General features: G+C 43.0%; 1 protein-coding gene across 7 annotated transcripts in view; it reads right to left on the reverse strand.

Annotated features, from left to right (window-relative positions):
* ZNF366 (zinc finger protein 366) overlaps window positions 1-15,017 on the reverse strand; it is a 404,084-nt gene that overhangs the window by 233,086 nt on the left and 155,981 nt on the right. The gene's annotated exons all lie outside the window — the stretch shown is intronic.

Below are 15,017 nucleotides of genomic sequence, written 5' to 3' on the forward strand. Positions count from 1 at the left end.
TAGGAGATGCTGTCGATTTTTAAATGCAGATGCTAAGAGTATTTTTGCACAGAAAAACCACAAAAGGATAGCCAAGGAGCCCAGTAAAATAAGCTAATTCAGCCAACGGACTGGAGGAATGAGATTGTTTTTAACCTCTTCTAGTTATCATGTGCATAATCCTCAGCTGGTTTGGAAAAGTTTTCATTTGTTGTTGTTGTTGTTGTTGTTGTTGTTTTCTTACAGGTAAGCTACTAGAAAAGAAGAATTCGTGTGAACAAACCACGGAGGACAAGCTCACTGTTCTCTGAATTCCCACTAAAGGGGGAGCCGGCCAGCATTAGCAGCAGCTCTGTAATTATTACAGGCTGAGGGATTGCCCTAGAACATGTCTTCTTTGAAAATGAAAGTCAATATAACACTTCTAAATGTGGCTTTTTAAAACCTGAGAGCTTAAAAGTTTCTACTCCTCCCTTCTGGTCATGATTATCAGGTTTTTTCCCTTGAGCGCAACAAAGCTGCCGAGAAGGACTGCACAGTCAGCCCTCCGCACCCATGGGTTCCACATCTGCGGATATGGAGGGCTGACCCTCCGACACCATTTTATATAAGGCACTTGAGCGTCGGAGAATGTTGTTATCCATGGGGGATCCTGGAACCAGTACCCCACAGATACCAAGAGACAACTGTACTTAGGATAGAACATGCTGGTTGTCTACTTAATCCAGAAGTCATGCAAAGTTAAAGATGGGCAAAGCATTTGGAAATATTATAGGTCTGAATTGTTCCACTTAAATCTGATGCCCTTGTGGCCAAAGCACTGCCTCCCAGCTCTCTACAATTATCTGATCAATTTGACATTCACTAGATTTTATTTTGCTAACAATGTTTTGGCCAGCATTTTCTTTCCAATTATTGCTTTATAGACATTTTGCAAGGTTCTTGAAATAGGAACAAATTTGATTTATGTAGTAGAACGTAACCTCAGCAGTTGATTTAATTATGGGGCAGAAATGCATATGGAAATGTTTAAAAGAAATTTCCATTGTCAATTAGTTTTTGAAAACAAAGAAAATTCAAGTTTTTAAATATAAAAAGATTCACAGTAAACTATGAAAAGTATTTTAGGACCAACAATATGTAATTTATTTCCTTTGTTTACTGGTACTCCCTCCCCCACCCGCTAAGAAAACATTGTTATTAAAATGTGTCAGAAATGTTTTATTGTCTATTTATTTCCCAAATTGAATTATAACCTGATGGATTAGTTTCATTAAAAAGTTACAAAGAATTGAGAAAAAAATCCAATAATATTGGAAAAATATATACAGACCCCCAAAAAACAATAAAAACAAGTGAAAAAGGAAGCAAAATACCCAGAATACCATAATCTACTTTCCTCTTAATGTCCCTAATTTGAGTGATTCATAACCAATTTCTAGAATAGTGTTTGTATCTTCAATTAATTCATTACAAATTAGCTTTTGGTTTCTTTTAGTTTCCTTAGAATTTATGGGTGAAATGTTCAAACAGCAATTCCTGGTTTCTGTCTTTGCAGTTTAAGATATCATTACTTAGCATTGTTTTCTCTAAAGAATTCATAAAGACTTGATAATATAATTGTCCGTACTTTAATTAATTTCCTAATGAGGAAACTATTATTCTAAATATATTGAGGTTTCTAGGTACTTTTTTGTTTAAGCAGTTCCAATTATGCCTTGCATACTCTGCCCATTCCCAACCCAACCTCCAGGGCATGAGAATTCTGGCAGAAATGGTTTTAGATGCCATTATTAATATTTGTCAGGTCATGCAATCCATGCATTTTAGAGCTTGAAGGAAACCGATAGGTTTGAAGATCTATTTGGTATTCTGAGATCTCTAGTCTGATTCTCTTTGATGTTTCTTTGGGTGTCATGGAATACTTAATCCTATTCATTGCCTGGACCATATCATCTCATAAACTTTCCAAATGAATAATCTCTGATCTACCCAATGTGACACTTTACTTCACCTTTTGAAAGGTGGATTTATGAGACAGAAATATACACTGTTTTAGAAAATTTGGTCCAAATTTCCCACCACACTTTTAAGCACTTCAAGGTTATACTCCAAATATGACCAAATGCCTCTTTCCCCATGAAACCCTAGAAGCATCCCAAACTCTATGGCTATACTAACAAACTACCTTTAGCATTCATCCAGGAAACCAAATCTAAATCACAGAAAATGACATTTAAGTCACTATTACTCTAAAGAACTTCTGCTCTCTTACTGCTTATGAACACATTTTCAAAACATAGGAGTAAGCTATAACCTAATGTGAGCTCCCACTGAAGGCATAGATATAATTTTCAGCAAACCTCTCACTTAGACTGAAAGCCAGATTTGTCACAATAGTGCTATTGTAATTCAAACCACAAATCCTTCTCTAAAATAAAATCCTCTATCTTATATCTGCAGGAGAAGAAAGTGCATTCTGTACAGGTTTAATACTCATTGATTTCTGAGCATCTGCCAGCTCTATTCTCTTTCAAACACCTACCAAAATCCCAGCCCCTCCACGAATGCTCCCATATCTTGGAGGCAGTAAGGTCCAAGTCCATGGCCACCAATCCAGAGAGGCCAACACCACACTGCACATAAAAATCCACTGAAAGGAAACACTATTGTTTTTCATGCTTAATTATTTATCTTATTTTTGTTCCGTGAGAACTTACCTTGATTCTGTAGCATACAGCATATAAAGATACTGTTTCTGTTTTACTTTCTTTTTGTCGTTTTTTTTTTTGGTGGTACGCGGGCCTCTCACTGTTGTGGCCCCTCCCGTTGCGGAGCACAGGCTCCGGACGCGCAGGCTCAGCGGCCATGGCTCACCGGCCCAGCCGCTCCGCGGCATGTGGGATCCTCCCGGACCAGGGCGCACGAACCTGCATCCCCTGCATCGGCAGGCGGACTCTCAACCACTGCGCCTCCAGGGAAGCCCTGTTTTACTTTCTTTAGACTGGGTTCTGTGTTCCTCACTAATGACAGCAGTTCTAATTATTAAAGGACCCAAAGCATTACTTTATGAGGCTTCTCACATAGAAGGGTATTTTTAAACATTGAATTTTAATCTCTTCATTCTTTAACTTGGGAAAATCAAAGCAAATTGATAAATATCCACAAATAACCACTGCTGATTACCTTACAACTCCTTGGCCTTCTGTAATTCTCTAGATGAATCAAACATAACTGACAGGGAAGGATCAGGGCTCTTAATGAGAGTGAACTGTTGCTTATAGATTATTTCAATAATCTGTGATCAAGAAATAAAAGAATATGACATACATGCTCCACTGGAAGAATATATTTATTTATTTAATTTGGCAAGGACTCTTGATGACTGTGTCTCTAGTACCTGGCAAAGAGCTCAGGTTCTGGAGTCTAACTGTCTGAACTCAGATCTTAGCTCCACCACTTCCATGAGGGATATTTATCTTCTCTGACCTGGGTTTTCTGATTGGTGAAATTGGTACCATCATAATAACATACCTCGTGGGGGCTATGGTTAGGATAAATGAGAGAAGATGACAATTTGGGCAGGGGTGGTGGAAGAAGGGGCTGGGCAGAGACCTCTCTCCATTTGCTTCCTTTTTTCACGCTCTGGCTCGTGAGTATCTCTCGTTCTTGTTGTTTTCCTGCTGCTCTCTTAATTTAGGGACTAACTGCAAACATCACAGAGCAGAGAATTGCTCGGTAGTATGAACATTTACTCCATGTACAGTCAGAGGGCCATGCGGTAAACTCATGTGATTTGGCAAATCCCCTCTATTTCATCCGAAGCTTGAAATTTTTTTGTAAAATATAGGGTTCCACATGGGCCTGGGCTCTTCCTGGATGAGGCCTTCCAAGGCTCCATGTTTGAGTCTCACCTAGTTTTATATTTCTAGCTCAAGGTTGTTGACAATCATATTCGTGCCCACAACTTTGCAGAAAACCTATAATTCTGGCTACCATTACTAGGGGCCTACTATGTGCCAGACACTCCATTTATCACTTACCTTACATTATACGACAGTATGGGCATTTGTTTCACTTCTTTTTAACTTAGCGGGGGAACTGAGACTTGGGAACTTAAGTAACTTGCCCAAGACAACACAGCTAGGAATGGGCCAAGCTGAGTCTGAGTACAAAGAGCCTACTATTCTCACGATGCCAGAGAAGGTGGGTAGATTCCAGTTCATGTGCCCAGTGTGATGCACTGGTGGTGGGCGAGTGCTGTGTTAAGAAGCATTTTGGGGCTGGGCCTAGGCTCAGGGAAGAGACTGCTGTTGACAACGGATAACTGAGCCAGCACCTCTGGTGGGGAAAAAGACAGAGGGTGGTAGGTGCCATGCTGCCTCCTGAATATCAGACAACACAGCCACCTGGTTTCTACACACCAGAAGAAAGGCATTAATTTGCCTCCTTGGAACACCTTCTAGTGCTTTTCTGTCCCTTTTCATCAAAGAAAAACGTCTCATTTTTGAAGCTTTTAAGCCCCCACGAAATAGTCTTTCCAGCAATTCCCTTTGTTTAGTGCAGATTTTTCATATCCTGGGCTGCAGGGAGACCAGTAGTGGCTTGATTTCACAATCTCTTCTCAACCACCGTATCTTCCCTCCCCCCTGAGCACTCTGCTGTCTAATTTCTGAGGAGCCTACCTCTGATTGTTTAATCTCTCTGCAATGTAGTTTCCTTACCTATCTTTTTAAAAAGTGTGTGCGTGTGTGCGTGTGTGTTGGCGGGGGATGGGTACAGGACGTGCACAGTGATTATCAGCCCTACTTGGCACGTTAGAGTTAACTGAGCAGTTTTATAAACATGCCCATGCCTGGGCCCCAGTCCAGATCAGTTGCTTCATCTCTGGAGCTGGGGCCCAGGGATCAGTTTATTAAAAGCCCCCAAATGATTCTAATATGCATCCATCCAGGGTAAAGTATCACTCAACTACTACTAAATACTAATACGCATGGTATCAAATAATATCATTTGTTAAATAAACTGGCTAGGTTTAGGTTCACTTTTATGCCTCTTGTAGAGGCTAACTAGCCCCTTTAAATACTTACCTGCAAGTTTTTTAAAACACAGATTTCAGACAACTTTTAAATATCTTGCCTTTCTTATGGAACTGTTATATAGCTATATTGTTGGATTTATTAGTCTTCCTCCTTTGCAATGTGTAGTGTTCTAACTTGATTTATAACTTACTGTGTTTGCTAAATCAAGTGTTTCTCAAAGTGCAGTCTGTGGCCCATCTATATCAGAACCACCTGATGTGATTCTTTAAGAAAAATGATGAGTCCCAGAGCTACTTTAGACCTACAGTATCAGAGCCTCTGGAGGTGATGCCTGGGAGTCAGTGTTTTTAAGAAGCACCTGCAGCAATTGGTTAGCATGCTAAAGTGTAAGAGAAGGACTCCCTTCTGCTTAGACTGATGTGTATGACAGGTACCATAGCAACACAGCACTAGACACACATGGGAGTTTAATAAACACTCTCTGATAATTGTTATTGTGAGGCATACAAAATACTGACTGTAGCATTTACACATAGGCCTTATACTGCCATTTTTTTTAAGTGTACTCTTCCACTTTTACTTAAGTCTCTGCTAAGCAAACTACACTTTAGTTGAGGATAGCTGCTAGGTTTGTGTTTTTATTTGCTTTTGAATATTCCCCTCCTTTCTTTTTTAAAATTTTTATTTATTTGTTTATTTGGCTGCATTGGGTCCCAGATGCAGGTGCAGTCTTCCCTCTAGTTGCGGCGTGCAGGCGTGTGGGCTCCAGAGCATGCGGGCTCAGCAGCTGTGGCACACAGGCTCACCGGTTGCGGCAGGTGGGCTTAGTTGCCCCGAGGCATGTGGGATCTTAGTTCCCTGACCAGAGATCGAACCCGGTCCCCTACATTGGAAGGTGGATTCTTAACCACTGGACCTCCAGGGAAGCCCCTCTTCCCCTCCTTTTTAATCATCTCTGTTGAATTCATATAGACCTGGAAATCAGGAACAACAGTTGTTCTTTGTTGAGCTTCCTTGTAAACAGGTTTAACCTCAAGGACTTCTTCCCTGCTGCAGAAACCAATTACCTAGGTATCGGGTGGGGAAATCATGTGGCCCCGGAAACCAGGTTCGAAAACAGAAGTCTCAATCTGATGTGCAACTCTCCACTGATGTACTCAGAGCCTAGCCATGGTCCCTGGATTCCTTGGTGCTTATTTTTTCTTCGAAAAATCATCTAGTACCTGGTTCATAAAACCCACTCATCATTAATGAGTCAATGGATATAAAATCTTCTAAATATCTGATGTAAAAGCCCCATTTCATGTACAAAACAACCCTCTTATTGCATTAGTACTTGAGTGATTTGTTTTGGTAAATCTAGAATTCAATTATGATGTTTTCTAACAGATAGATTTCACTTTAGAGGCTTTTAAGAAATTGAAATTCATGTGTAGCTGAACTAAGTGGTGACCAGACATAGTTTTCATAAAGCACGTTTCCTTCAAGGAGGAAAGTTTTCCTCCTTGAGTTTTATGGTCATTCTAAATCAGGGAGGGTTTGTAATGATGTCAAAGGCTGGCTTTCTCTAGAAGCTGACTAGTCACCCCTAACTGACTCCATAAAGTTGTATTTTTCTGTTCCTAGTGATTCCCGGGATGATTCTGAGTCAGTTTTGTAGCCTTGAACACAACATAATTTTCTGAATTACCATTTTTACTTTATATTATGTAAAGCAAAGAGACTACATCTTTAACATTATGGCCTACATGTACATCCAAACACATTACCATTAGCCGCCAGATTCACCTACTCAGAGCCCCCTTGGTTTCAGTTCATGTGCACTTGAGACAAATAGAATCTGGTTGAGGACAAAATGAGCTCATTCCCCTGGACAGAGGAAAAATTCAGCATGCCAGTTTTGATTCTAATTTCACTCGGTGTACTTTTATGATTCTTCAGCACAACCATGAAATATTGATTGATCTACTTTAGAATTCAAATGTAACTCTGGAATGCTAATTTCATAGTCATCCTTCCTAGAAAAAGCTGGTGAGACCGTCCGTCATCTGTAATGCAAACAATAGCAAACATTTTGTGGCACTCTGTACCAGGCATTTTGTAAGGGCTTCATGTGTATCATTTCATTCCAGTTCCTACAGCAAGTCCTAGAGTCAGTACTCTCTGTGATCCCATTTTATAGAAGAAACTGAAGCACACAGGTGTGCCACACATAGCCACAGTCAGAGGTGCGGTTTAAAAAGGTCTGTCTGAGGCCACAGCCTGTGCTCTTACTACATGATGGGTTACCATTGCTTCTGTAATAAAATAATAGCACTGTAACAACTAATATTAATTGATTGCTAGCTATGTGCCAGATGACTTAGATGCACCTTACATGTAATCGTTCACTTTTCAGGTAGCTATTATTATCACCATTTTGCAGATGAGGAAGCTGAAGCTGAGAGAGGTTAAGTAAATTGACCAAAGTCTCAAAATCAGGAGGTGGCAGAACTAGGTTCACAGGGTGGGCCTGCGTTGACCGGTCAGTGTCCACTTGCACCAAAGCTGTAGTGCAGGGACCTGAGGAATGGGCAAAGGGTCAAATGTAGGGGTGGATGCAACAGAGAAATGTGGGAACAATGGACAGACTCAAAGTGGTTGGGCAGAGAGGAACCACGGGATCCAAGGCAAAAGAACTTCAACTGAGCAGCATTAACAGAATAGGCAGTTTGGGAAGACAGCCATAGGTGAGACCCTGAGGCCTGGGAGAATGGCAGCAGAATCCACACATGATTTGGAGGAAGGTGGTCAGAAAGCCAGTGGAATGAGGGGGAGGGGTGAAATCCTGCCAGTGACCTCATCAGAGTCCTGATCAACTGAGTTAACTCATTCCTAACTAAATAAAAATCACGATCACCAAGACCTTTATTTGTATTCTCTTCCCTACAGAGATCAACAAAGAAGTCTCTCGTCTTCCCTCACAGAGCTTGCTAACATTCCCGTTTCCCATTTACCCAATTTACTTTGACTAGAACAGCCATCCACTGAATTCATTAAAGGTTTTTGTTGTGAAAGTGTTTTGACTCTGGATAGTGTCTTCAATAAAACATGTCTCACTTTGTTCTCTCTCAGTCAATCTCCCTGGACACCCCACATAATCATCCTTTTGTAAACAAAGCAGGCTTTGAAGCCACTAGGAGCTCTGCAGGGCTGAGAGAGATGAGAATGAGCTACAGGCTCCCTGGTGGGAACCAGAGACTGGAAATCTTTCATAACCTTCACTGTTTTTCCTGATTATGAAAGTAGCGAGTGTTCATCATAGAAAATACAGGAAAGCACCAAGAAAAAACTATTATCCAACAGAGATAAGCAAACGTAACATCTGGTTTAGAGTATTTGGGTTTTAGAGATTATATATATATGGAAAATGCTTTTAGTTTTTAAGCATTAAATTATGTGGAAATTTTATTTCCTTTTTTTTCTTTCACTTGATGCAGATCAAAAGTATCTCCCCATATCAAATCAATATTCAGCATATGGATTTTTAGTGACTACATATTAGCCCATCCTATTGAATTTCTGGTACTTATAGTTCAGGATTTCTTTTTTGCCTTTTTATATTAGGCTGTTATGTTTGCTCTGTGGTTATATATTCAAACCCTGCCTTATTTGTTTCCTCTTTATGCTTTCTGAAATTTAAGACACTGGTTCTGAGACCCAGAAAACCCTGCTAAATAAGCATTGGAAAACAGAAATTCTGTTCTGTCTTGAGTTCTGCCATCAATTCCCTAAACAGCTGTGGCCAAATCCCTCTTCTCTGTGTGTCATATTCCACATCTGTCATGTTGCACTGTCTAATCTAAACATACTGTAGTTTGGTAAATGAGAGCATTCCACCTGGCCAGCCATGGCACTGAGCTACAGAAGAGCTGGAGTTTCCTACAGAGAAACGATCATAATGGCATGGGCCAGGCATTGTGCTAAGCACAGTACACACATTATTCATTTGATTCTCCCAACATCCCAGTGAGGTAAGAACTATTATTCACATGCGGTAGAAGAAAAAAAATGAGGCTCAAGGAAGTTAGGTAACTTGGCAGACACCTAGCAAGTAACAAGTTGGGGTTCAAGCCCAGCTTTCACTCATAGCCCCTGGCGATGGCTATTGCTTTTAATGGAGTAAAGCACTCCTCCCAAAAGATTCCAAACTCTGTAACCACGTCCTGTGAGGCAGCATAATGACCAATTGCTTTTCAAAGATAACACATCTGCATCTTTTAGAAGCCAGTAGGAGACTGTACATGAGACAGATTTTCTTAAATGTTCAAATGAAGTAGGAAGTACTGAAAACAGATGTGTGACACAGGAAAGAAAAATGGCTCTTCAGACACAACTCTGGAAAATTGAGACAACTCTAGGATCCAATTTAAAAGAGAGTCCCAGATCCTGACATTTCCGAGGGCCCTGGTCTTCATTATCCTTCCTGAGTATTTTAATCACAAAAGCATGTAGCTCTTTAATATCTCCTTCGTCCTGCTCCTCCCCTGCACAAGGAAATGGTATTTTGAGTTTTTGAAACCAGCCCACAAATACAGGTCTATTTTTGTGAATCCAGACACATTCCTCCATATTCCCTCACCATCCCATCCTCCACTGTGTCTGTCCCTCCCTCCCTCCCACCCTCACATGCACAAAGGCCCTCAGGGAGACCTCAGAATAGAGAGGACCTCGCCCACCATGGCTGCCAGCCTCCCTGCCCCATGATGACTCACACATTTCACAGAGCCACCAAGACAGAAGAGAACTGATCACAGAACAAGCCATTGCCATCCTTCAGTCTGAGCTTTCTGCAGCTAAGTCTCTGCCTGCCAGCTCTGGTACTATCTCAGTTCAGCATCCAAGTGACACCCACATTATTCTGGAAGAGGAAGAAAATGGGGAAGAGACAGAGGACAGCTTTGGCCTGCTGGGACTAAAGCTATGCTGTCCAATTCAGCAGCCACTAGTCTCATGTGGCTAGTGAGTACTTGAAATGTGGCTAGTCCAAAGTGAGATGTGCTGCAACTGTAAAATACACACCAGATCTCAAAGATAACATACAAAGAAAAGAATGTAGGGCTTCCCTGGTGGCACAGTGGTTGAGAATCTGCCTGCCAATGCAGGGGACACAGGTTCGAGCGCTGGTCTGGGAAGATCCCACATGCCGTGGAGCAACTAGGCCCGTGAGCCACAACTCCTGAGCCTGCGCGTCTGGAGCCTGTGCTCCGCAACAAGAGAGGCCGCGATAGTGAGAGGCCCGCGCACCGCGATGAAGAGTGGCCCCCGCTCGCCGCAGCTAGAGAAAGCCCTTGCACAGAAACGAAGACCCAACACACCCAAAAATAAATAAATACATTTATTTAAAAAAAAAAAAAAAAAAAAAAAAAGAAAAGAATGTAGACTATCTCAGTAATGATTTTTTAATTGACTGTGTTGAAATGATATGTTGGGTAGATTGGAGTAAATAAAATATATTATTAAAATCAACTTCAGGGACTTCCCTGGCAGTCCAGCGGTTAAGACTTCGCCTTTCAATGCAGGGGGTGCAGGTTGGATACCTGGTCGGGGAGCTAAGATCCCACATGCCTCTCAGCCAAAAAACCAAAACATAAAACAGAAGTAACATCGTAACAGATTCAAAAACCACATCAAAAAACATCTTTAGGGCTTCCCTGGTGGCGCAGCGGTTGAGAGTCTGCCTGCCGATGCCGGGGACAGGGGTTTGTGCCCTGATCCGGGAAGATCCCACATGCCGCGAAGCGGCTGGGCCCGTGAGCCCTGGCCGCTGAGCCTGCGCGTCCGGAGCCTGTGCTCCGCAACGGGATAGGCCACAACAGTGAGAGGCCCGCGTACCGCAAAAAAAAAAAAAAAAATCAAGTTCACTTGTTTTCTTTTTACTTTTGTAATCTGGCTACTAGAAAATTTTTAAATTGCATATATGACTCATTTCCATCTCCATTGTATTTCTATTGGGCTGCACTGGAGTTTTAGAATTTCTGCTGGCTCAGGTAGGTAAGACAGGACTTGAGTTTGCTGCCTCTACCTTGGCAGCCATGGAACTGATCAAATATCACCTCAACTCAGCTCCTGTCACAGTGGGTCTGTTCTTAGGTTCATCTGGATGTGTTTGAAAGGAGCCTATCCCAGCATGTGGCAAATCCAGGGCATGGGTCTTTTTCAAATGTCTTAGAAATCCAACCCCTCCCTGCCCTCCACTGAAGGTGAGCGGTTAGGAGACGAAGGTCACTAGCTCCCCCTTCAGAAACTTCCTTCTTCAGGAAGGACAAATCACTCCCATATGGCCCAACCTAACCCTGGGTCCTTCCACTGCACTCCCTTTCTCTCTTTTCCTCCTAAGATAGAAGGCCACCTCCCAGGGAAGGATCTGTAGCAGAAAGATGCCTGACCTGGAGGAAAAGCCTTAATGTGACAGCTTTGGGTACCCTACACAGGCATCCTTCAGCCAAGTCTCATCGTCTTCTGATCTTCAGGAAGAGCAGAGAGGATGGTAATACCCAGGAAGATATAGCAGAGCAAACTTCCCTCTGGCCATATTCTGCAAACTCCTCAAAGAAGCCTAGCTCCAGAGGCATACTGCTTCAGGAACTTCAGCAGTGGCTTGAGAAATTTAATGGTCACTGAGTACCACAGTGCAATAGCCAGGCACGGGCAACATCAGCTTTCTTAGAAATGCAGGTCCACGGGATCTGCTGCAAATTTTCTGAATTAGAATCTTGAAATGCGTGCCCCAGGACTCGATGTCTAAGAAGATTCCCAGGTGACTTGTATGCACATTAGAATCTGAGTAATATTGCTAGAATTGACAACTGCTGTTTTTGCCTGATCAGCATCCACTTACTCTTCTTCCAATAACACCCCCTGACATGCCTTAGGAGACCCCTTCTCCCAGTCTCAGGATGTACAGCAGGGACTAGACTGTTCCTTTAATTCCAAAAAGTACATGAGAATTAGGCCTGGCCAGTTAGAGCCTTGGGAGCATCTGGAATCTGCTGCAGGTCACCCCTGGGGTGGACTGAGGGGATATATTCAGGTAGCCCACTAGCACCTGCTACAGCCTCCCTGTAAGACTCCGTTTGGATAGTTTCTTCTGCTAAAGACACATTTGAAAAATCACAGGTCTCAATGATCTCCAAGGTCTCTTCCAGCCCTGTGGCTCCATGGTCCAGTGCCTCACAAGCTCCCTCATGGACACACCTCTGAGGGAGCAGGCATAGGAGGTGCCGCTGTGTCCTTGGAAAGGCAGAGGGGGCATTGCTCTCTGGGAGAATGCGGTGTTCTCTTCAAACTACTCTCTGTCTAGTGGGGGAAGATTTCTGATGTGGGTAGATTTATCTCAGCTCTAATCCCTTTAGATGTGACATGGTGAACAGGCAGCTGAGATAACCCCTTCCATGATTGCTCCTCCTGAAGTCCAGTCCTCAAAATACAGTTTCAAATAATACCAAAGGGCTAACTGATGCCCAGTTTCTGGGGCTCCCTTTATAAACAATGTGAATCCTGGGGTCTTGCGTGTTACGGTTGACCCCCCCCAAGCATCTCACCAGTGCTGGGGCATGGCGGGGGTGACGGTGGGTAGGGGAAGACACTTCACAAAAGACCCGCAGGGACTGGCGATAGGTGAGCCATCTGGAGGGTCTGGGCTGCGTGTGGGAGGTTTTATGTTTCCTGACCTGGCTTCTCTCAGGACAGGTCAGACATGTCCAGGTCCAGAAAGCCAATCGAGGAGAAAATGGAAGACAGATCCACAAAGAGAAAAGGTCATTTAGGTTTACAGATTTGAAGTCTCAGAAGAGAACTATTATCTGGGGGACCAGAAGAGAGGATGTTTGCTCAGCTCAAGAGACTAGCTAAATGGAACCTAATAATATGAATTTTCTGTGAAGAGGGAATCTTTCAAGAACTTAATTAATTGCAGAGATTTTAAGAGGAGTCATCTCTTAAACTGACCAAAGCCCAATTTTCCATTTCCTGCATGCACCTGTTATTACCTGCCCGCATGGTGTAGGTCCTTATGACGGCCTCATTCAGATTGAAGCTTGTGTTTATCATGCTGGAGACAACTCGCCTGAGACTGTCTGTATTCCTAACTTCGGAGGAGGCCCTGCAGGGCAGAGGAAAGAAACTTTGAGGCTACACTGCTGGATCTGCTCTTTTTTTAATGCTGTGGCCTAGGGCAAGTCATTCACATGTCTAGCTTGATTAAAACTTCAATAAAATGTCTTGAACCAGGTGATCTCTAGGGCCCCTTCCAGCTCTAACAGGATTCTAAATACAAACCCTGAGGAGGGGCTAGTCTGTGCAGCCATAGGGAGCCCTCGCCATCCCAAGCCAAAGAACACAGCCTCTGGGATGCACACCGCTGGGACCAGGCCTGTTTCACGTAGCCCATCGGGGTGTGCCAGCTAGAAACTCCCTGAATGCAGAGTGGAGAGAAAAAGCACCAGGGCTTCCCTTGTGGGCTCTCTGCACAAAAATATTGGACCCTGAGCTGGCTTCCACTGCCTTCTGCTGCACCCTCATCTCCCTGGAGCCAGTCGCAGCCTGGCACTTGCAGCTCAGAGCCTTAGAAGGGACAGCCCCTGCCAGAGAGATGAGGCAACATCACCTTGTGCTGAGAGCTATCTTTCTTCCCCCAGGACTAGGCCCCTTTAAGGGACAAGGAAACATCCTACAGCCCTCCACCCTCTCCCAGAAGAGGGAGGGGAACATATGTTCTCTGTAAAGGACATCTGCCATGCATATAGCCCTAGACAGCAAGACTGGAGCAAATCACACTTCTATCCAGCTTGCCCTGAGAGCTCAGATGGTGTGCATTTGGGCTCTGGTGACAGGCTGAGCCTTTCTTTCCACAGCTAAGGAGACAGGAAAATCTCTTTCAAGACTCTTGGTTCCTGTCTGAGGTCTTTGGAGCAGAGCCGGAAGTAGTTGGTTGTTATGGCTTGGATCTAGAACTTCCTATCCAGACTCATGTCTTTATGAGAACAAATTCCAAATACTGTCCAGCTGAATGCAGGACCTAAGACAAGGACCCAACAGTGGTGCCACTGAAGAGTTCATGAGGGAATTAGATATGGAAGCTCCAGATTCTTTTCTAGCCCCACAAGGATTGCCTGCTGCCCAACATTTTGGGCTTAGAAATTGCCTTTGGAACCTCTTAGTATGGCTGCAGATTCCTTTCCTCCCTTGGCTGGGCTGTTACACTGCCTTTACGGCTTTTTAAGAGGTCATCTGTGAAGTTTTACGTGTGTGTGTGTGTGTGTGTGTGTGTGTGTGTTGTGTGTGTGTGTGTGTAGTTCTTTCCTTCTTTTCCCTCTACTGTGGTCACTGGACATAAGAAACAATGGCCTATACACCCAAAAGAATTGAAAGCAGCATCTCAAAGTGATATTTACACACCTATGTTCATAACCACATTTTTCACAGTAGCCAAGAGTTAGATAGAACCCAAGTGTTCATGTACAGATGAATGGATAAACAAAATGTGGTGTGTGCATACAATGGAATACTATTCACTCTTAAAAAGAAAGGAAATTCTGACAAATGCTACAACATGGATGAACCTTGACGACATTATGCTAAGTGAAGTAAGCCAGTCAGGAGAAGATAAATATTGTATGATTCCATTTATCTGAGGTTTCTAAAGCAGTCAGATTCATAAAGACGGAAAATAGAATGGTGGTTGCCAGGGCTGGGGGAATCAAGAATGAGGAATAGTTTAATGGGTACAGAGTTTCAGTTTTGCAAAATGAAGCGAGTTCTGGAGATTGGTTACACAACAATATGAAGGTACTTAACACTACTAAACTCTAGACTTAAAATCGCTAAGGTGGTCAATTTTATGTTATACGTATTTTACAACAATTAAAAATTTTTAAAAGAAAGAAACAAGTGGCAGTAGATGAGGCACATGGGAAAGCAAGGCCTGTGGGGATTCCATATTCTTGTGTCCCGACT

Source organism: Kogia breviceps, chromosome 4 (genome assembly GCF_026419965.1).
Source record: "Kogia breviceps isolate mKogBre1 chromosome 4, mKogBre1 haplotype 1, whole genome shotgun sequence".
Classification (NCBI taxonomy): domain Eukaryota; kingdom Metazoa; phylum Chordata; class Mammalia; order Artiodactyla; family Physeteridae; genus Kogia; species Kogia breviceps.